Source organism: Acipenser ruthenus, chromosome 5 (genome assembly GCF_902713425.1).
Source record: "Acipenser ruthenus chromosome 5, fAciRut3.2 maternal haplotype, whole genome shotgun sequence".
NCBI classification, from domain to species: Eukaryota; Metazoa; Chordata; class Actinopteri; order Acipenseriformes; family Acipenseridae; genus Acipenser; species Acipenser ruthenus.
This window is the reverse complement of record NC_081193.1, coordinates 22296534-22318501: the sequence shown is the minus strand read 5'-3', so window position 1 is coordinate 22318501 and position 21968 is coordinate 22296534. Positions and strand designations below refer to the sequence as shown.

The 21968-nt window shown below is 40.3% G+C and overlaps 1 pseudogene; it reads left to right on the top strand.

The window, feature by feature from the left end:
* The window catches only part of LOC117403196 (alpha-actinin-2-like), a 33775-nt pseudogene that overhangs the window by 3612 nt on the left and 8195 nt on the right, over nt 1-21968 (top strand).

The following is a 21968-nucleotide window of genomic DNA, read 5'->3' as shown; positions in this document are numbered from 1 at the left end:
AAGTCCAATCAAACACTGTCTTTACTTTTAAAAGTACAATCAAACACTGTCTTTACTTTTAAAAGCCCAATCAAACACTGTCTTTACTTTTAAAAGCCCAATCAAACACTGTCTTTACTTTTAAAAGTCCAATCAAACACTGTCTTTACTTTTAAAAGCCCAATCAAACACTGTCTTTACTTTTAAAAGCCCAATCAAACACTGTCTTTACTTTTAAAAGCCCAATCAAACACTGTCTTTACTTTTAAAAGCCCAATCAAACACTGTCTTTACTTTTAAAAGTCCAATCAAACAGTCTTTACTTTTAAAAGCCCAATCAAACACTGTCTTTACTTTTAAAAGCCCAATCAAACACTGTCTTTACTTTTAAAAGCCCAATCAAACACTGTCTTTACTTTTAAAAGTCTTGGAAGGTAAAATGCTAGTGCAGCGCTGCACACTTTCTTTTCTGGACTGAGTGAGTCTGGTTAAATCCCCACCTGCTGTGCCCTCCTACTTTACTGAAACTGTTGGGCACAGGCTCAGAGATGTCCTCTGAAGGGGTCCCCGAGTGGCTCACCTGGTAAAATCATGGTGTGCAGAGTGAGTCATACAGTCAGGGGAGTGCAGGTTCACAGCCCAGCTATGCAAAGTGACCGGTCTTCACTGGGGATTCCTGAGGGAGAGTTGCATTGGCTCTGGCTCTCCCGTGGGATAGGGAGGCAAAACCAGCAGGGACTGTTTCTCCTTATCGCGCTACAGCTAACCCTGCCGGCGAACACCTGCAGGGCTGACCATGAGTGGAAAGCAAATACGTAAAAAAAAAAAGAAAAATCCTATTGTGTACTATGGAATATTTTAGGGGGCGGAACTGTATCCATTTTTAATATTAAGTGGAAAAAACAGCCGGTGAATTTCAAGTAACCAGGCTTGCTTTACTAATGGCGCTCGTTCCCTTCTGACCCAAGCTTGTTTTTGAGAGAACAGAACTGGAGCACTTTTGTTTTCTCTGCATAAAGAGGTTTTCTCGAAGTATTGACACGCTGTTGTTTCAGATATTTAATCAACCCTTTAACTGTCTGGATGTACTGTTAAAATATTTACCTTGAAAAACCCTACTAAGATGTGGTATCATGTATTTTACAAGGTTGTTGATCTTAATTAGTGTATCCTTATTGAAGTAAGGTTGTTGATCTTAATTAGTGTATCCTTATTGAAATAAGGTTGTTGATCTTAATAGTGTATACTTATTGAAATAAAGTTGTTGATCTTAATTAGTGTATCCTTATTGAAATTTGGTATGACCACATTGGATTTATCAACTTACCTCAACAGACCGTCTTCCTGTATTTTCTCCTGGTTGATACAGCTCTCCTATATAGTGGGTTATGGCTGTTGCTCTAACTTGGCAGGAGTACTTAACTCTCGATGTCACAGAGCATCAGTATCTATCATGTATACATTCTTCTGTTCTAAATGTGGGATATCTTCTTTTTTAGACATTTACAGCATGGTGCAGTTCGCATTTGAGAAAAGCAGGCACACAGATTGAAAATATTGACGAGGACTTTCGGAATGGCCTTAAACTTATGCTCCTTTTGGAAGTTATTTCAGGTACTTTCATACTGTAAGTGTGGAGTTGTACATGTGGAATTATTTTTCTGCAAATGGGGCCATCTAATTTGCCATGTTAAATTTGCACAGTATTAGAAGTTTACTATGTTTTTATCATGCTGTGCTATGCAATGTGTAACTGTAAGAAAAATGTGATTTTCCATTACCTTGATTCTTATTATTTCATAATTATTATTATTTATTTCTTAGCAGATGCCCTTATCGAGGGTGACTTACAATTGTTATCACATTATTTTTACATACAATTACATTATTTTTTACACATTATTTTTTACATACAATTACCCATTTATACAGTTGGGTTTTTACTGGAGCAATCTAGGTAAAGTACATTGCTCAAGGATACAGCAGCAGTGTTCCCCACCTGGGTTTGAACCCACGACCCTCTGGTCAAGTCTGTTAGTCATTGATATCAGCATAGTGTGATCAATACTACCTGGGATATCAGGAGCCCTCTTTCAGGTTAGGATGGACATGTCTTCAAAAGATTTAAATCCTGTGACTCCTTGTCTTACACCCCAGATAGTCTTTTGTATTCATTAACCACTTTGTTAAGCTTACATCCTATGCATGTTTAAGCTAATTGGTTACATTGTGTCAGGGCCTGTGATGAACCCTGTTGCTATACAGATAATCATATTTCTAAAATCACCACAATTAGAAAAAGCTTGCTTTTTCCAGTTATTCTTGGCATACAAGTTGCAAAACACTCATTAGTTACATTTCCCACAGTTTGAGCAGTTTAAAAACCAGTTATTAAGCAGCTAGGCACTAAGACGTTCTTGGCCTTGAGTCTTTATCTAGCATACAGAGTTACAGAAATAAAAAGGCTCTCTCTTTGGTCCCTACCCCCCACTTGTTCCCAGCCATCTCCAGTGTGCACAGATATTCTTATCTTAGCTACTACTTTCTTGCCACTCTTCAGTCTCTTCATAACCATTGCTTTAATAACGCTACTTGTCTTGTCTGTGCTTTATAATAAACTCACTGTGCTTTACTGTGCTATACTATGCTTTTAACATGGTACTCTATAGCAAAACCTTTATTTCTACCATCTCATTACAACTTACAACATCCTTTTAAACATAATTTCCAACATTCACTATTGATTTCAGATACATTTGTAACTGCAAAGTTTTTTTTTTTTTTTTATCAATAGGTGAAAGACTACCCAAACCAGACAGAGGAAAGTTGCACTTACATAAAATTGCAAATGTCAACAAAGCCCTGGACTTCGTCGCATGCAAAGGAGTGAAACTTGTATCTATTGGTGCTGAAGGTATCTGCAGTTGTATCTCGTAGCACTGACAACAACGTTTGCATGTGAAATTGTAGATCTTGCAGAGAAGATGTTAAATTGAGGTTCTTTGTACTTTCTGGACATACATATACCATAGGGTTATTTTAAAACAGAGAAATGGTACCAAATTCCAACACATGTCGAATTCTGTCCGAGACAAATTCCTCCTGTCTTAGCGCGTCATAAAATATATATATAATTTCACAGCACCTATAAATGTCCCTGAAAACCATGACCGTAAATCATTTGTGCATCTTCATATATCTGCAACAAAAATAAATCTATTGCAGGAGAAAGACAGGTTAATGCTGCCAGTCTTTCTCAAGGAAAGCAGTACCAATCTGCTCATCAAAAGCAATTTTATTTAGCCAGGTTGACCAACTTAAAGTCAAGGTAATGGTTAGGTTAAAACAAAGGAATCCTGTTTAAAAATGAAAAACCTGCAACCTGAATAGGTTTTTTTTATTTATATTGTACTATTGTTGTGGTACTGTACCATAGACATGTAGTGTAAAGGGTATGCAGATGTAAGTACAAAAGAAAAGTCTGGACATTGCATTAGCATATAGAATAGGTTTGTAAAAAAAGAAAAATCTAAAGCTTTCAGATATACATCTAAAAATTTAATTATACATTTGACAATTTTGCTTTAATTTAACGTGGGCAGGTAGGGTAAGACACAAGCCCTAACTTGGCTGAAGGTAACCATTGATTTTATCAGGCAGTAAAACTTAGCTGATCTGTTTCCTGATGTCTTCTGCAGAGATTGTGGATGGGAATGTGAAGATGACCTTGGGTATGATCTGGACTATTATACTTCGCTTTGCTATTCAGGAAATTTCAGTGGAAGGTAAAAATAGGAAACACTGTTTAAAGATGAGGAATATTGGCATGATGTTACTTAAAGGAGAATTAATCAATGTTTTCATAAAAAAGCATCCTGTTAGCATTAGCAAAATTACCACTGTCCCCTTTTCTTGTGTCAAAGATATTATGGCTCTGTGCTTGTTTTTTTCTACTACTAAATACTATGATATAGATTTTATTGCTTGCCGGTGTCCTCCTTTCTGTCCTGTTTTCAGCAATCCAACAATTACTGCCATTATTTCTTTTTTCAGAAACATCTGCTAAAGATGCCCTGCTGTTGTGGTACCAGAGAAAGACTGCTCCGTACAGGAACGTTAATGTTCAGAACTTCCATGTAAGGTAAGACCAGCTGCAGCAGGTATCGCTTATTGTAATTTTACTTAAATCACCTGCAACCTGAAATGCTTTTTTTGATCACCTTTTGATTTGCTTTTCTTTTTCAATGAGATCCTATGGCTGATGTGGGGTTTTGTAGTTACAATACAACAAGCTGCCGATTTCCCAGATTATCTGGAAAAGTTTTTTAGAGTTGGCTGCATATGGTTGCCAGCCTTGGTGTTCCAGTCCAAGACCTTATTCCAATTCAGTATTTGAAGTTTCTTCTGCTTCGTGGTACCTAATCACTTCATGGGCTGTTGTCCAAATTCATTCCAGTGGTGTAGCTCCATTCAGACCATATGAGCTACAGTATAGCACGTGGTATCAGGATCCAGCAGTTTATCTGTTGCATTGTAGTTGAAATATCTGCGGTCGCTGAATTAACAAGAAGAACCAAACGATTCTGAGCACACTTATAATAATGCTAATAAGGGGCAAGGTAATGGACTTTAAGAATAGATTAGCACAGTTGGGACCAGCGGTCCAGATAAGCTGCGTACCTGCTGTTTTTATGCATTAACAAATCCAAAATGCACACTCAGTTTTAATTTCTGCGTAAAAATACACATAGCAGTTTTGCTGCACAGCTTGTATGCCTCCCCTAAAACTTCCACTAACAACTACATCTCCCAGAATACAATTTCTTCAGTTACTAGGAAACTGTACACGAGAAAAGCCAACCCAACAAACATTATCCTATCTCTGGCTAGCCCTGTTGTCTTTGCAGCCAATCACAGTAAGAATAAGAAAAAATCGAACCTACACAGGTTGAAGCGCAAACACCCCAGTCCAGCTACAAATCCAACTGGAACCATCGTCAGAGGCAACCACTAAAAAAAGGTGGCTATAATATTAAACTAACTATTTTATAACTTATTAATGCATTTACTTATTTTATTTATCTGTATGGCTTTATATTGACGTTTTAACATGTTCACATTGTAATGAATGTTAAAATATAAGTAACATAATTAATTTGCAGTTAAAATGGAAGGATCTTTTTTAATGCCTACCCCAGTGTGGAGTAGTGGTTAGGGCTCTGGACTCTTGACCGGAGGGTTGTGGGTTCAATCCCCAGTGGGGGACACTGCTGTTGTACCCTTGAGCAAGGTACTTTACCTAGATTGCTCCAGTAAAAACCCAACTGTATAAATGGGTAATTGTATGTAAAAATAATGTGATATCTGTAAAATGTGAAATAATGTGATATGTTGTAACAATTGTAAGTCGCCCTGGATAAGGGCATCTGCTAAGAAATAAATAATAATAATAATTCCCATGAAAGATTGTACAGTATTTATCAAGATTACTCATGACTTCAAGGTAATGTTGCATTTTACCCCCTGAAAATACATTTTACTCTCTCAGTGTTAAAATTAGAGGGTAAGTTACTCCTAGACCCAAAACCTTATCTCGAGCACTGGTTGGGACACAACTGACCTAACCCACAGTGCACATAGTGGAGTTACTGTCCATACACAGTTTTTTATATACAGTAATATACCTATTTAACTATTTCATGCCAACCTGTAATTGTAACTGCCTTTTCTTCTGTCCATTGTGAAGCTGGAAAGATGGCCTCGCATTCTGCGCACTGATTCACAGGCACCGACCTGATCTCATTGACTTCTCCAAGCTGAATAAGGTCTTTAGCGGGTTCCACAGCATGTTGGAGTGTGGGTTTATCTTCACTGCATGCTTCTTTTCCAGTGTGATTACAATGATGGTACTCCTTTGTGCTCTATTGCTGGCTCAGTTTCTGGCATGGGTTCCCTTGTCAAGAGCAGGTTTATAGAGCACAGTCCATTTGATTTACCCCAACTATGATGTCTTTCCTTTTTTTGTTTTGTGTGTTCTCTTTCCCAACCGCATGCACACTTGCATTTACTGTTGCTGTTCAACTGGATGGACTTGCATGTAGCTGGAAGGATGGACTGGCATTTAATGCCCTCATCCTCAGGCACAGGCCTGACCTGCTTGACTTTGATGCTCTGGATGAGGTATTAAAGACGCATGTTGCTTACCCTAGAGGTGGCGATAGAAATCCCTTGCTGCAAGAAACAAACATTTCTTCTTTAGATATTTTAGTTTGTAGTTGCAGCATACAACCATCAGTAGCTGTCTTTGGCTGCTTTGTACTCTAGAACCAGGGATGGAAAAAGACCCTATCATGAGTGTGGCTAATTTAAAGGGTTCCCTATCAAGTACGAAATGTAACCATTACCTAAAGGTTGTCTCGCAGCTCCACAGAACACTCGGTGTCAATCACACCAGGGTAGCATTTCCCACCAACCTCTGTTACAGAGATGACTGCATCATCTCCCCTTAGTGCTGTGTCAAGGGAGAGCAGTAAGAAGCCCTCTTCATGGTCTTTCTCATTTTTCTCTGCCTCTTCTCCAAGGAAGATGAAGAGAAAGAGTCACTGATACCAAAAATCGCTGGACTCCAAGCAGCTGTTTCCCACCAGGGAATGGTGCTTGCAGAGCTGTTTCGTGAGCGCGCGGCTCCGCCTGCCTCCCCTGTCCCTTTGGGGCTCCAAGGGGCTACAAGCGCGCACTGACAGCAGGATGATGTGCTGTCCATCGCTGCCTCTGAGGAGGTAGGCGAACAAGAGCTGGTGTTCCCCTCTGAGGAGGTGCAGTCAGATCGCACATCCCCTGCAGTTAAGCTCTCTTTGTCAGCAGAGCTTTTGCCATTGATAAAAACGCACTGAGGTATTGCAAGTGCCCTGGCTATAGATGTGACGTGGCACTTCATCTTTGATGATGAGCCTGCTGCCTCTTCCTTGTATCCCCCCCAGTGCACCCCGATTTTCTTTTCGAGATACAATCCTCCTGGGGTCACCTGGCTACAGCTCCGGCTGTTTCCCGGTCAATGGACGCACTGTATAACCTACATGATGTGGAGAAGCTGGGTTTGTCACCATTTCCACCAGTAGAAGCATCTATTGCCACACTGGTACAGACACTTAAACTAGCACTCCTGATCAAGGACACTAGTTGCCCTAATAAACAGTGTCGGGTGTCTGAGGTCATTCTTAAGTGTCTTTACTCAACCGGTGCGTTCGCCCCACAGCTGGGTAACTATAACAGTATACTGGTCCAGTCCTGTTTGTTGAAGTTGCTTTCAGTGAAGCACCGACCCTCAACACAGCAGTTGGATGAGCTGTGTTTGGTGAATTAAAACCTGCTCCATGTCTCCAAATTAAATGGGCAGGCTGTGGGCAGGAATTTGGCTGCGTTGGTAGTCACAAGAAGGCAGCTTTGGCTTTCCCAGTCCCGAGTGCCTGATGTGGATAAAGCACCGCTGTTAGGTGCCCCCATTACCCAGGGGGACTACCTTTGATCCTGCAGTGGATGAGATACTACAGTGCTCTCACCATGCGTGGTAATCTACAAAGTAGTTGGTGCATCTGCTTCCCAAGCAACCACCTCCAGTGCACAAACCAGCTGCAAACTGGTTCCCAAGGGCCCAGTAGCCTGGAAGCTATTCTGACCCCATTGAGGCTCAGAGGCATCGGTGCTCAATTACCTGGACGACTCATTTGTGCTCAGTCTCCAGCACAGGCAGAGGCCCACACAAACTCATCACCGGCCACCTTCATCGGTTGGGCCTGTCGGTGAATAGTGCAAAGAGCCAACTCACACCTTCGCAGACAGCCTCCTATCTGGGAATGCACTTGGACTCCACATCCATGCTGTCCACTCTCTCGGACGACAGTGCGGAGAATAGCCATCTGTCTGAAGCTTTTTCAGCTCAACAGAGCTCTTACAGTAGTGGCATTCCAGAGACTTCTGGGTTTAATGGCAGCAGCTTCCCAGACCCTTTCTTTGGGTCTCCTGTGCATATTGCCCCCTCCAAACCTGGTTCAACAGCAGGGTTTTTCAGCGCATGTTGAACCATGGCCGCCTAGTGACAGTGTTTTGCCACTGTCTAAGAGCTCTCTTGGTGGACACAACCTGCCCATCTACGCCTAGGCGTAGCGCTGGGCAGCGTCACCAGAAGGGCGGTCATCACCATGGACACGTCCAACCTTGGCTGGGGAGCTGTGTGGAATGGTAGGGGAGCAAAGCGGGTATGGAGCCCCCCTTGGCAGGGTCTCCACATAAATATTTTGGAGCTGCAGGCAGTTTATCTGGCCTTGCAGATTTTTTGCAGAAGGTTCAAGAGAGACACATGCTTGTCCGGACAGACAACACTACCATGGTGGCTTATATAAACTACCAGGGCGGCCTCAGGTCTTCCAGTCTCCATCGCATTGACCGCAAGATTTTGCTCTGGGCACATGGCCGAAGCAACTGGTGTGTTCGCCATGCTCCCGCTGTGTCTGGAGAAAATCAGGCAGGAACGGGCCAGGGTACTACTAGTAGCCCCTAACTGGCACAGGAAACTGTGGTTTTCAGCTCGGATGCAGCTCCTGTGGCACCCAGACCCGTCGAGCCTACAGCTGGGTCTATCAAATAAGATCATTGACACCCTACAAAATGCCAGAGCAGCGTCAACGCTTTCCCAGTACGTGTACAAGTGGGGCATCTTTCAGACGTGGTGCCTGCCTTGGGATTTTGACCCCACGACCTGTCCCATGGCAGTTATACTGCAATTTTTGCAAGACCTGTTTGACGAGGGGAAATCCCCCTCTGAATTAAAGGTCTATCTGGCAGCTATCTCAGCTTGCCATGTCAACATTGATCCAGTCTTCCCAGGAGCTCACTTCCTGGCCATGCAATTTTTGAAAGGAGCTTGGTGGCTTCGACCACCTATGAAGAATATTGTTCCTCACTGGAGGCTTAACATGGTGCTCCATTTGAGCCCTTGCATTCTGTCTAAGCAGAGGCTATCTAAATGGATAACAGACACAGTCAAGACAGCCTATGAGCGAGCCAACATGCCCCCTACAGAAAAGCTCACTGCCCATTCCACCAGGGGCATGGGATCTTCATGGGCTTTGCTATGTAGCGGTGTGTGCTACTCGATATACTTTTTCCAGGTTCTATAGACTGAATGTCATTGATCCACAAAACCCTGGCTTTGGAACTAGAGTGTTAAGGGTAGCTTCAGGGTCGACCCTTACAACATATATATATAGAGGTGAGTTCTCCCTCAATTTTTTAGCCCTAGCTACTTGTTACTGGGATTCCTAATGGTAATGTGCAAGCTAGCCTTTTGCTTAGCCTCGTAGCATTCCAGTCGTTCTGCAATATTGCCTTGCGACAGCTTTGGTATTCATACCCATGAGGTAATGGTTACATTTCGTACTTCATAGGGAACGTTAGGTTATTATCATAACCCTGGTTCCCTAAAATAGAAATGTAACCATTAACCTTCAAGGTCGCTGCATCCATGATTGCAGCAGGCTTGAAGGAAAAATGATGACAAGATCTGTGTGTGCAGTCCTTATATGCCCTCGGGGGTGGGCATCTGTGTCACAGGCTCTGACGAGCAGCTTTGATAAATTATTCAGATTCTGGGTCTTTAGGAGATAAATACCCATTAGGCAATGGTTACATTTCTATTTCACGGAGCCAGGGTTATGATAATAATAACCAAATTATACTTGTTATCCTCTTCTGGGTTTTTTTTTGCAATGCAAACACAAAACAAAACCTGCAAAGAGTGCTTCTGAAAAGACTTATTGAGGCTTATTTTTATGAAGTGAGATGGGGAAACATATCAGTGTTGCACAGGCTTCATGGTCAAGGCTTCACCTATGGGCTTCAGTGCTTCAGACTAATATACTTCGCCTGAGAACCAATTTTTGCAGGAATAAAGAATCATACAAAACACACAATGTGATATTGAACAAATATTAGAAACATGTAGTATCCTTTAAATTTGTAATACAACATGAAATGTCTCAAAGTCCTTTTCAGTGGGTGTCTTTCTTCCATCCAATAGAACAGTTTTATTTGTAGTGTTATAATCATATTTGAAAACCATTACTAGTTAATATTTTAGTTTGTTACATTTTGTAATTGTCTCAGAGACATTAAGATTAGAGGTATTTTAGATAACTGCCATGATGATACAAAAATTTTTTTTGAAACCAAAGACCGGGGTCGTCTGAGATTAAACCAAGTTTGAATGATTGTTTAATTACGTAATGTTGAGTCTAAAGTCTGCCCCTCCTAATAAATACATCCTTTAATCATATTGGATTTCTAAAGAGGATTAATCTGGAAGGCGACAGAGAGATTTGAGTTAGCTCTTGGAGATAACCTTGTGCTTTGAATCCATGATAAAAAATAAAATCGCCCCCCTGCTTTGAAGTTAACACTTGAGAGTGTCAGGGCAATGTCACCCTGATCCCTAGTGCACAGAGTCTGTTACACACAGCTGTCCAATCTGGCTCCAGTAAAGCAGACTTGGGTCAGCTCAGAAATGTAGTAGATTGAGACGTCTCAATTAAACTAATAAAATGGGATTGCCTTGGCTGGAGTTTGGGTGCAGGGGAATGGATATGCCAGTGTTAGAAGAATCTGCAGCTGCTGTTGTTCTGCAAACCAGTTTAATGTGCCTAATTAGACATGTTGCTTTCTGGTTTTATATTACTGAAATGGTATTATTTCTTTCACAAAATTTGCCTTTGCCGTTGCACTTGTTGCTAAGTAGGGCCCATTGAGTCAAACATAAATACTGCGAATAGTACATAGCACTGGAATGCACTGGGGTTTTCTTTTTACAATCAGAGCAACATCCTGACATTAGATGTTCAACTTAGGGATACTTGAAGAGAATTCTAAAAAGAAAAAAAGCTGTGTTGAAAAAAGTCATTAATGTAACCATTTGTTTCCTGGAGGCATACAGATCCCCTATTCCATACAGTACATTGTGTAAACTGGAAGCAAAGTCTGGAAATGTACCTCCTTTTTTCCATGTAGGATGATCGTATTGGTAACCTGAACCTGGCCTTGGAAGTTGCAGAGAAACACCTGGACATCCCGAAAATGATGGGTGCTGAAGGTAATTTTAAAGAAGCCCTTCTGATGCCATTAGCATGCCATACTGCGTGCATCATGATTAGAAAAAGTGTATGTCATATAATTCTACAATTCTACAATTCTACAAAAAACAATTATATATATACATAAGGTATTTTCCTATATATATAGTCAGGTTAGTTTGATAGCTAATGAAATATACTCGGAGAGCAGGCTCAGTGGTCATGTCCAATTGTCATTCAGTTGGAGAATGTAAAAATCAAGGAATTAAGGTGATATTGCATAACAGTTTGAGCTATGTCAACCTTTATCAGTAGCTTAGTTAGACCCAGCATGGACTTTCCGTACCGTGAAAGCTCACTGGAAAATCTAGAATGGCTCAAAGTGCCGTGCATTAGGAGGCCTAAATAATTCCCTGCAATCAAAAGAATGGAACACCCAACAATACAATGCTGATTAATTTACAAAGTGGCTTCTCAATGAGATAATGCATGTTGCACAATTCCTTACATGTGTCAACATCCCAAGTGTACTGTTGTTCAACTTTTAAATAGAGCATGTTGACAGTTTGTCACTATCCTTCCTCGTCTCTTGTGACCTGATGGGTCACACATTCAACCTCTTCCATTGGAAATGTTCACTTAATTGCATTAAAACCACATGAATCATATGGCAAAGTTATACTATGTATAATTATGTGTTAATTGGACAGCGCTGATGTGGGTAAGCATTTGCTTTACCAATACATTTGAAAAACTGAAGGGGTGACCTTGTTCTTTCCACACAGATTTAGTAAACACAGCCAGACCTGACGAAAGGGCCGTCATGACCTATGTGTCCTGTTACTACCACGCCTTTGCTGGTGCTCAGAAGGTGAGGATGTAACAAAAAGGGGCAGCCTCTGACCTTTCACCTGTGATTCCTAGTGATATCCCAGCAGTCCTTGCTGTTTTCTTTCCTGTTCTGCTTCTTATTGTATTCACTCAAGAAGGATAGAGAGGGGTTCTTAGCCTGTGGATCAAACCTACCTTCCCCAAACACATGTATAGGGTATGATATGATGTGGATAACTGCCCTGTACATACATTCATACTTACATGTCTGAAGTCTGTGGAGCTTGCTCATAGCTCCCATTGGTGCACAAGTGCCACCTACTGGTGAAATGCAGCTTCACTCCATTGGCATCCCATTTTGTCCCATTCACAAAACTTTAAGGACTGTTTTAAGTAATGTTTTGTCAAGGACATTTTTTTTTATTTCCGTTTTGAATAATTGAAACCCTTTTCGACAGTTTTCTTGACATTACGTTTTTTTTTTAAAAGTACAACGTAAGTACATCATGAATTCCCATTCCCACCAATCCCTCACAAAATACAGTGCAGTACTTCAGAAAAAAATAAAAAAATAATAAAAAAAACAACCAACAACAAGGAGAAAGAACAATAAATAAAATAAAATAGAACTGAAAAAAACTCTTAAATAATAATAATATTATATTGTAGCAACAAAAATAACTGGACTGGGGATAGCTAGAAATAACATCTGGTCGGGAGCTGTACTATGTGGTAGGAAAAACGAAATTTGAGGAGTTAAGGAAGTTAATAAATACACCCCATACCTTTTCAAATAGAGCTGGTTTCTTTTTCAAAATATACAGGAAATATACTGCATTCAACACAAGGCATTTACTGCTCATTTACTTGAGTGTCACAGCTTATTAACATAGACAATACTATAAAATACTATTGAAATTATTTCCACACTAATAATTACAATAACTATGGGTAGTAAAGGATATCTCCTAAAGGTCCAACTTAATGAACTTTTAGCAGGGATAAAGGTTTTTACAGAAGTTCAAAACAGATTTTGATGAGGTGACGATTTCTTTATAGAAACACATGAATACATTACTATATATATTTTCCTAAAAGCTAAACGTTTAATTGGGTCAGAATTATATTAGCAGTAGTAATAATGAGAAATAGAAAAATAAACTGAGATTTGAAATTGTTCCCTGTTTGGTCAACAGGCTGAGCCAGCAGCTAACAGAATTTGTAAAGTCCTGGGAGTGAATCAAGAGAATGAGAAGCTGATGGAAGAATATGAGCGGCCAGCCAGTGAGGTAAAGCAAAGTGAAATGTGCAGTGTATGGACTTTACTTGACATTCAGATACAGACTTTATTACAAGAAATGAACAAGATGGAGAACATCAGTGTTTGGGGAGGGCCTGGTGTGTGTGTGTGTGTGTGTGTGTGTGTGTGTGTGTGTGTGTGTGTGTGTATACGCCTAGCTGTAGCTCATTGAACAAAGCAATGTGTTTATGCTGTATGGCTTTGCACTATAAAATAAATAACACAGGATCTCTTTGTGTTTGTTCGCGGAGTGATCAGCTGCTGGAATGGAGAACAGGACCCCTGAGAAGACCATGATCTCCATGCAGCGGAAGCTGGAGGATTTCCGAGACTACCAGCGAATGCAGAAACCCCTCAAGGTGCAGGAGAAGTGTCAGCTGGAGATCAGCTTCAACACCTTGCAGACCAAACTGAGGATAAGCAGCAGACCTGCCTTTATGCCGTCTGAGGGCAAGATGGTTTCAGTAAGTGCTTTGGATTCACACTCATCAGAAAGTATCTGACATTGTGCTTTTCTAAGTTCAAAGCTAGTGCCCTGCCATATCACCGTGTGTTACAATTGGAATACATAGTGGACCCGATTCACCATGCATTCACTCCAGTGCAGGTTTTTAGAAAAAAAATGGTTACACATTAAGCAGTAAATTACAACTCTGTACATTGGATCCCTTAAAACAACACATTGCACTATTTGTTTAACATTTTTAAAACTCCTCATGTTTTTCCATTTAGAAAGATATGGTGGAAATGTGGCACTGGAGAAAAAGCTTAGAGGATGAGTGAACCAGTGCCTTTATAACCGTGTTTGACTGAAAAGTTACTGGGGAACAGGGTAATCACTAGCAGGCTACATGGGTAAATGACCAGGAATTTCACCCCCTCTTGCTTAAAATGAGCGTACATTCTAATCATAGTTGGGTGGTCCCTTATAAAAGTTTACCATAGTAAAAGCATAGCAAAATGTAATAAAGTATACCATGCAAAAATACCATGCAAAAATACCGTGGTAAACTTTTATAAGGGGTGCCAAAAACCTGGGCAGTCATTTTAACCCTTTGCGGTCCATTTATTAATCGCGCGTCAGGCACGCCAGGAATAATTAATTTTCACACGCGCAGTTAATTTTATACGCGCTGTTTAAAAGTATTTTTTTTCACAGTCAAACGGGTTTAAATGGCCCTGCATATCAACAAAGCACACACTAGGCATCTCCAGCCCCTCCCCAGCCTTTTGTTTGCTATAGCGTTCAGCTGTGTAAGAAATAAATAATAATAATAATAATAGTCGTACATACCGATCGATCATCTCCAGATCACTCGTTTTATCACCAAACTCCTCAATAATGCGATCAAAGTCATTATTTTATTACTATAACATCTGAAAAAAGCTCTGCAAATGTCCATGATAGTCTCAGTGCGCTGACGCACTTAGCCAGCTTGTTTATTATGGACGCCCATTATCTGATACCTGATACCATGTATGACTATTCATGAAATACGCCTTTTTTTTTTTTTTTTTTTTTTTTCTCGACTTGTCTCGGCTCCTGTCGCTACCACTCGGCAATTGAATGGTTTTCTCGGCTTTTTCCGGAGAAAAAACGACTAAACACCCGTTTATTGCGTTGCTATAATGATGTCGGACCCAGTCCGACAAAGGACCTGTGAGGAATAATTGCAATGTCGGACCCAGTCCGACAATGGACCGCAAAGGGTTAAACCCCCTAAACCTATAAATCAAATGATGGGTGACCATATGCACAAATATGCATCTCTAAACAGCAGTTACTCATGACAGTAATGAGTGGAGTTGTGTATTGGTTGTTAGGATATCGCAAGTGCCTGGCAGAGCCTGGAGCAGGTGGAGAAGAGCTACGAGGAGTGGCTTTTCAATGAGATCAGGAGACTGGAGCGCTTAGACCACCTCACAGAGAAGTTCAGACAGAAAGCATCTACCCACGAGATCTGGGCATATGGTAGGTGCATCGTGCACACAGGCCAGTCTGCTCGTCTAGAATTAAACCATGCATGCATTCAACTCACTCTTTTAGTACACCAAGATTTGCTTTGTTTGTTGTTTTTAAGTTCTGGGGTGTTTTGTTTCCAGACAAGGAGCATATTTTGTCTCAGAAGGACTACGAGTCGGCCTCCCTGACTGATGTGCGAGCCCTGCTGAGGTAGCACGAGGCCTTCGAGAGTAACTTGGCCGCTCAGATTGTTTCACTGGAGCATTATCTTAGCCTGGGCAGAGGGGTTGCTACTTTCTAGTGAGGCTTCTTCCTAAAATACCTTTTTTTATTTACGTTTGTCAAAAGTGTGCCTTTTAGGCTTAGTTGAGTGGTAAACTTGTATTCTTTTTTTAATTTTTTTATTTAGTTGTCGCCAATGGTTTTTTACCCCAGTTTTCTCCCCAATCTGGAATGCCCAATTATTATTTTTATTCCAGTTCACTGCTGCAACCCCCTGGCGACTCGGGAAACAGAGGCTAAAACATGTGTCCTCTGAAACATATTCCTGCCAAGCCGTCATTTTTTGCACTGCGGATCCACAGTGAAGCCACCAGATCCATAGTGCCAGAGGTCAACACAGATCTGAATGACTCCACTGCAGACCCGCAGACGCCCTATCAGCCACAGGGGTCGCTGGTGCGCAATGAACTGTGGATTGCCCTGCCAACCTAAACCCTCCCTACCTGGGCGGCGCTCGGCCAATTGTGCGCCACCCCCTAGGAACCCCCGGTCACAGTCAGCAATGACATAGCCTGGATTTGAACCTGCAATCTCCAGGCTATAGGGTGCACCCTGCACTCCACACGGAGCGCCTTTACTGGATGCGCCACTCAGGAGTCCCGGTAAACTTGTATTCTTGAAATTCATTGCATCACAATTTTTCTGCCAATAAAAGTTACTGGACTACAAAAATAGAGATCCTATTTTTTTTAATTAAGTCACTAGCAAACATTAAGTACTTTAAACAATGCAAGGTCTCTTGAGCGCTCTCATGTTTGTTTGTTTGTTTGTTTCTCCGGGTTTTTTTTTTCTTCAAATCTCTCAGAAAATAATAGCCTGTAATTCAGCAGTAGCTGTTAGTCTGCTCATTAATCTTGCTGATTCTGGAAGAGTTTTCTCTCTGTCAGCACAGCATAACTTTCACATGTCATCGGTTACTGGCTCTGGTGTCTCTCATTGGACAATCCAGTCGCCTGTCATCGTCTATCCTATTCTCCCACGCTACATTTACAGCAGCAGCCCCACACAGCCAATCTAGCCAAACTGTTCAAAGCAGAGGTGCCTTTTCCACATGGCACTGAATTCTTCAAGTAAAGATTCCCCATCTAAATTTTAAAGTAGTATTGTCATCGACTATTGGTACAATAACTTAAGCTTAAAAGTAAAAGTGAGATACAGCAAGTTATCCAAGAGAAAGGCTATATATTAAGTCACAGGCTGAACAAAATAGTAAGTGCTGTTAGCAAATCAAACTTCATAAAACTCAACAAATGTTGTTGAGCCATTATTCTGCTGAGTGTCAGTGAGACAAATAAAAAAACAACATTTGGTCGGGTTTCCCAGTGAAGTGACTTCATCCTCTCCAGCACACGGTCTTCTTTGGATTATTCAGTCTGGGCCTGCAGTAGCTCTTGGGTCACAGCCTCAACTCCCGTATGGCTTTTTATTTTAATGGAGAACACTCAGCAGCATGCCCTTGAACTGTCCCTTTCCTGTTTGCAGCTTTGATGTTTTCTGCGGCAACAGCTGATTCTACTGAGAATATAAAGGTTACAGTTGTTAGGAGGCTGGTGACTGATGATAAGCGCAGGCAGTGTCAATTTTTTTTTTTTGGGGGGTTTTTCAGTACGGTCTGTCATTAAGTAGAGGGGTCTGTCTGCAATGCAATGCTGGACGGGCAATGTCAATAACAGTTGTCTTAAAGGTCTAAAAGGTCATAGAAGGTGTAGAAAATACCTACATGGGCCCCATTACGTTATATGTTAGGGGGCTTGACAATTAAATTAGGGTCCTTAATCTTTTTGATCTGCATTAGACACATCATGAGAAGCAGCAGGTAATGTCCAATTGTGACCAATGGGACAAACTTGGAACCCTCACTCAGAAAAGAAGGGAAGCACTTGAGGTATGGGATTCCGAGGGATTGTCACACCATTGTGTATCTGGCTGACCAAAAACTAGCCAGTACTGATCCTTCCTGAACCTCTGACCCTGTAAATTTGCATATGTATAGCTTTTACTGTCAGTTCACAGGGTGAATGACAGAACTACTGTTTTCCTGGAAGTGACTAGGGACTGTTTTATTTATTTATTTAAATCTGTGACTCAAGCATATACAGTACCAGACGACTGCCCCCGACTTTCTATCTAGTACCTAGAGCAAGCTATTTGATGACATTTTAAGACATTCTGTATCAGGGTTACCAAACAAGGACTAGCACATTAGGTTCAAAACACTTTATCAGAATATATGGAAAAACGTATAATGTCTGTCAAGCTGACAAATGGTTCTGCTAGTACCGTCATTAGATTCATTAGATTGATAACATTCGCCAGCGCATTCTCACCTCCTCTCATGATGCTTCTGTACAGTCTTTTAGTTTGCCTGGTTTTGCTGGGTCCTCTCTTGTTTCACACTGCTTACCTCTGAATCTCTTAATGATCTTGTCCTTTGAATGAAACCCACCTCATACTTACTGGATCCTATTCCCTTTGTTCTTTTTCGTTCATGTCTTGCAAATCTTAGCCCTTTGGTGTTAAATATTTTAAATGACTCCCTGAGCTCTGGCATGTTGCCGGCTGCTTTTAAAACTACGGCAGTCACTCCAGTGCCTAAAAAAGCTAACATGGCTTTGGATCATTTTAATAATTATCGTCCCATCTCAAATCTGCCCTGTCTTGCTAAAATATTAGAGCGAGCTGTCACTTTGCAATTAAATTGCCATCTAACTGCAAATAAACTCTATGAACCTTTGCAATCTGGTTTTTTGACAACTACACAGTACTGAAACTGCCCTTTTTGAAGTTACAAATGAAGTTCTTATGGCAGCTGACTCGGGTGCATTATCAATTTTTATTCTTTTTTCTTAGTGCTGCATTCGACACTGTAAATCATGCTATCCTACTTGATAGGTTAGGTTTGTTTGGCATTTCTGTCATTGCACTAAAATGGTTTCAGTCTTATCTTACTGGGCATCAAAACTTTGTCTCTCTTGGCGGTTTTAGTTCTGAGGTTGGGCTGGTAACATCTGGTGTCCCACAAGGCTCAATTTTGGGTCCTCTACTATTTAGTATTTACATGTTTCCACTTGGTCACATACTAAGATTACATGGCCTGAATTATTATTTTTATGCAGATGACACCCACATTTATGTGCATACTAAATCTGCCTCTGTGCTGGCTGATTGCATTTCTGATATTAAGAATTGGGTGTCGCAAAACTTTCTGTATCTTAACTGTGATAAGACGGAGGTTATGTTGCTAAGCACTGCCCACCAGTTACGTAAAACCAATGCTGTAAATTTGTCAGTTGATGGTACTATGCTTGAGTTTAGATCCAAAATGAGAAATTTGGGAGTTATTTTTGGTCCTGGATTAACTTTTGAACCTTATGTGCAGAATACTGTTAAGGCATAATTTTTCCACCTTAGAAACATCGCTAGGGTGCGACCTATGGTTTCTGTTTCTGTAGCTGAAAAGCTGGTTCATGCATTTGTTTTTTCAAGGATTGATTATTGTAACGCTCTGCTTGCAGGCGTCTCCAAAAGCACACTGTCCAAATTCCAACATGTTCAGAACTCAGCAGCTCGTATCCTGACAAGGTCACATGCAAGGGATCATATCACTCCTGTTCTAGAGTCCCTGCACTGGTTGCCTGTCAGGTTTCGTGTTGATTTTAAAATTTTACTTCTTACTTTTAAGGCTTTACATGGTTTGATCTTGGATTGTTTTGCGTTCCCTCTGTTCACCTACGTTCTATGGGTGACAGGGCTTTTTGTTGTTATGCCCCAAAACTTTGGAACACCATTCCTAAAGGGAACAGGGATTCTGCCACTCTTAATGCCTTTAAATCTAGCTCAAAGACCTACTTTTATAGAGAGGCATTTTTATGACTGTTTTTATTTTCTGTTTTGTTTGTTTGTAAAGCACTGTGGAGTAGTGGTTAGGGCTCTGGACTCTTGACCAGAGGGTTGTGGGTTCAATCCCCAGTGGGGGACACTGCTGTTGTACCCTTGAGCAAGGTACTTTACCTAGATTGCTCCAGTAAAAACCCAACTGTATAAATGGGTAATTGTATGTGAAATAATGTATAATGTGATATCTTGTAACAATTGTAAGTCGCCCTGGATAAGGGTGTCTGCTAAGAAATAAATAATAATAAAATAATAGTAAAGCACTTTGAGATGTTGCTTTTAAAGGCGCTATATAAAATAAAGAATATTATTATTATTATTATTATTATTATTATTATTATTATTATTATTATTATTATTACACTAATACATTTTACCCTCTATCACAAGCTGCACTATGAAACAATATGCAACAAATGCAATTGCAGAAATATATTTTTTTCACATCTCACAGGGTTTATCACACAAAAATATGCAAGTATATTTCTGGTTTTTTTTTAAATCAAATTATAGGTTTAAGAATGCAAGTAGATAGTTTGAAATGATGCATTTGTGTGAGACAGTTCCCATTTGAGTGTCCATTTTGAGGTGTTTGTACTTTTCTTTTGTATGTATGTGTTGCTTGTAGATTATAAGCGATCTGTATGTTTTTTTCGCAAGGTTGTTGGCAGGATTGCCAGACCTTTTTATTTCAATGACGATGTAAGGCTATTTGTTGACTGTATGGGATATTCCCTATTACTTGACCTACAGTACAATTATAGGTAGGGCAGCAGTGTGGAGTAGTGGTTAGGGCTCTGGACTCTTGACCGGAGGGTCATGGGTTCAATCCCTGGTAGGGGACACCGCTGTTGTACCCTTGAGCAAGGTATTTTACCTAGATTGCTCCAGTAAAAACCCAACTGTATAAATGGGTAACTGTATGTAAAAATAGTGTGATATCTTGTAACAATTGTAAGTCACCCTGGATAAGGACGTCTGCTAAGAAATAAATAACAATAATAGGTCTGTCCTATTGTGCCTAATGTTCTTAAAGAGCTTAGTGAGTCACATGAGACATGTACAGGAACACTGAATAAAAATCCACTCCACATGATGGGTAACAGCTCCCTCATCTGGCAGCAAGTTGTATGGTAAGAATATAAATTTAAGCCTGCCTTCCGCATTATATGGCAGTCCCTGGCATGGCCTATGTAATATATATATATATATAAATATTGTATATTTTTGTTGTAAATGTATTGCTAAGATTGTAACCATGTTACTACTGTTACCAATGGATACATTTGTTGGTATTGCTGTGCTCTGGTACAACTAGAGGTCTGGTTATACCAGTAAAAGAAAAAGGCATTATATTGATAGCTCCACTTCTCTGTAACCAAAATTTGGTTTAAAAAATCTGGCTTTTGATATTGTATGTGTTTGATATATATGTGTTCAACAAGCGTGTTTGTTCAATGAGTTAAAAAAAACAAACAAAAAAAACCCATTTGTTCCATTTTCCTGGTTTCAGAGAACAGAGAAGCTGCTGGAGACTATTGAGCAGCTGTACCTGGAGTTTGCCAAGAGGGCGGCGCCTTTCAACAACTGGATGGAGGGGGCAATGGAGGATCTGCAGGACATGTTCATTGTTCACAGCGTTGAGGAAACTCAGGTGCGCTTCAGCTGCTTTGATAGCTTATTCATTCTCAATAACCATTACAAGTACACTAGTAAAGCATCAGTATCTGACGCAGGGGGAGTTCTTGCTAAGCCATTGATGTCATCAATATGCCCCCCCCCCCCCCACTCTCTGCAGAGCCTGATTGCAGCTCATGAACAGTTTAAAGCCATTCTTCCTGAGGCTGACAGCGAGAGACAGGCCATTCTGGGAATCCACAGCGAGGTTCAGAAGATTGCCCAGTTTTACGGTATCAGCCTCTCGATAATCAACCCCTACAGCACCGTTTCTGATGAGGAAATTCATGCCAAATAGGATAAGGTATCTTTTTAAAGGCAGAGGGGAGCTATAGTGGCACAAAATCATGTTAAGTTTTATAATTCCTTGAGGTCGACTACATTTTTTTATATAATTTTTTTCGAGACACACATTACAGTAAAATATATGCATATGTGTGCTGATATGCATTATGTGATAAATGGTGTTATTACATGTGATGGAGATTATTATTATTATTATTATTATTATTATTATTATTATTATTATAAGGAATGCCAGCAAAAAAAAAAATAAAAAAAAAATACAATTATATTGCAAAAGTCTACCGGATAATAGTAGTACAGTATTTCATGTTAGATTTTGAAATGTCAAATTTTTAAACTTTGGAAAACTACATCGGTATGAAATGCAATATGTAAACGTAACATTATTTAGCAGGTTTCAGTCAAATTTATGAAGCAGAATTAGTGAATTCTATAGGGTGATGCAAAACTGTATAGCTCGAGTGATTTTGTGTTTAAGAATCATTATTTTTATTATTATTATTATTATAAGAATCAGTGACAGTTCTGTTCATGCCACATTGTACACCTTTCCAGTACATAAAATGAATTGGTTTGTTGTGCATTAAAAAAGAAAGCGCGATTGTGCAGATGCATC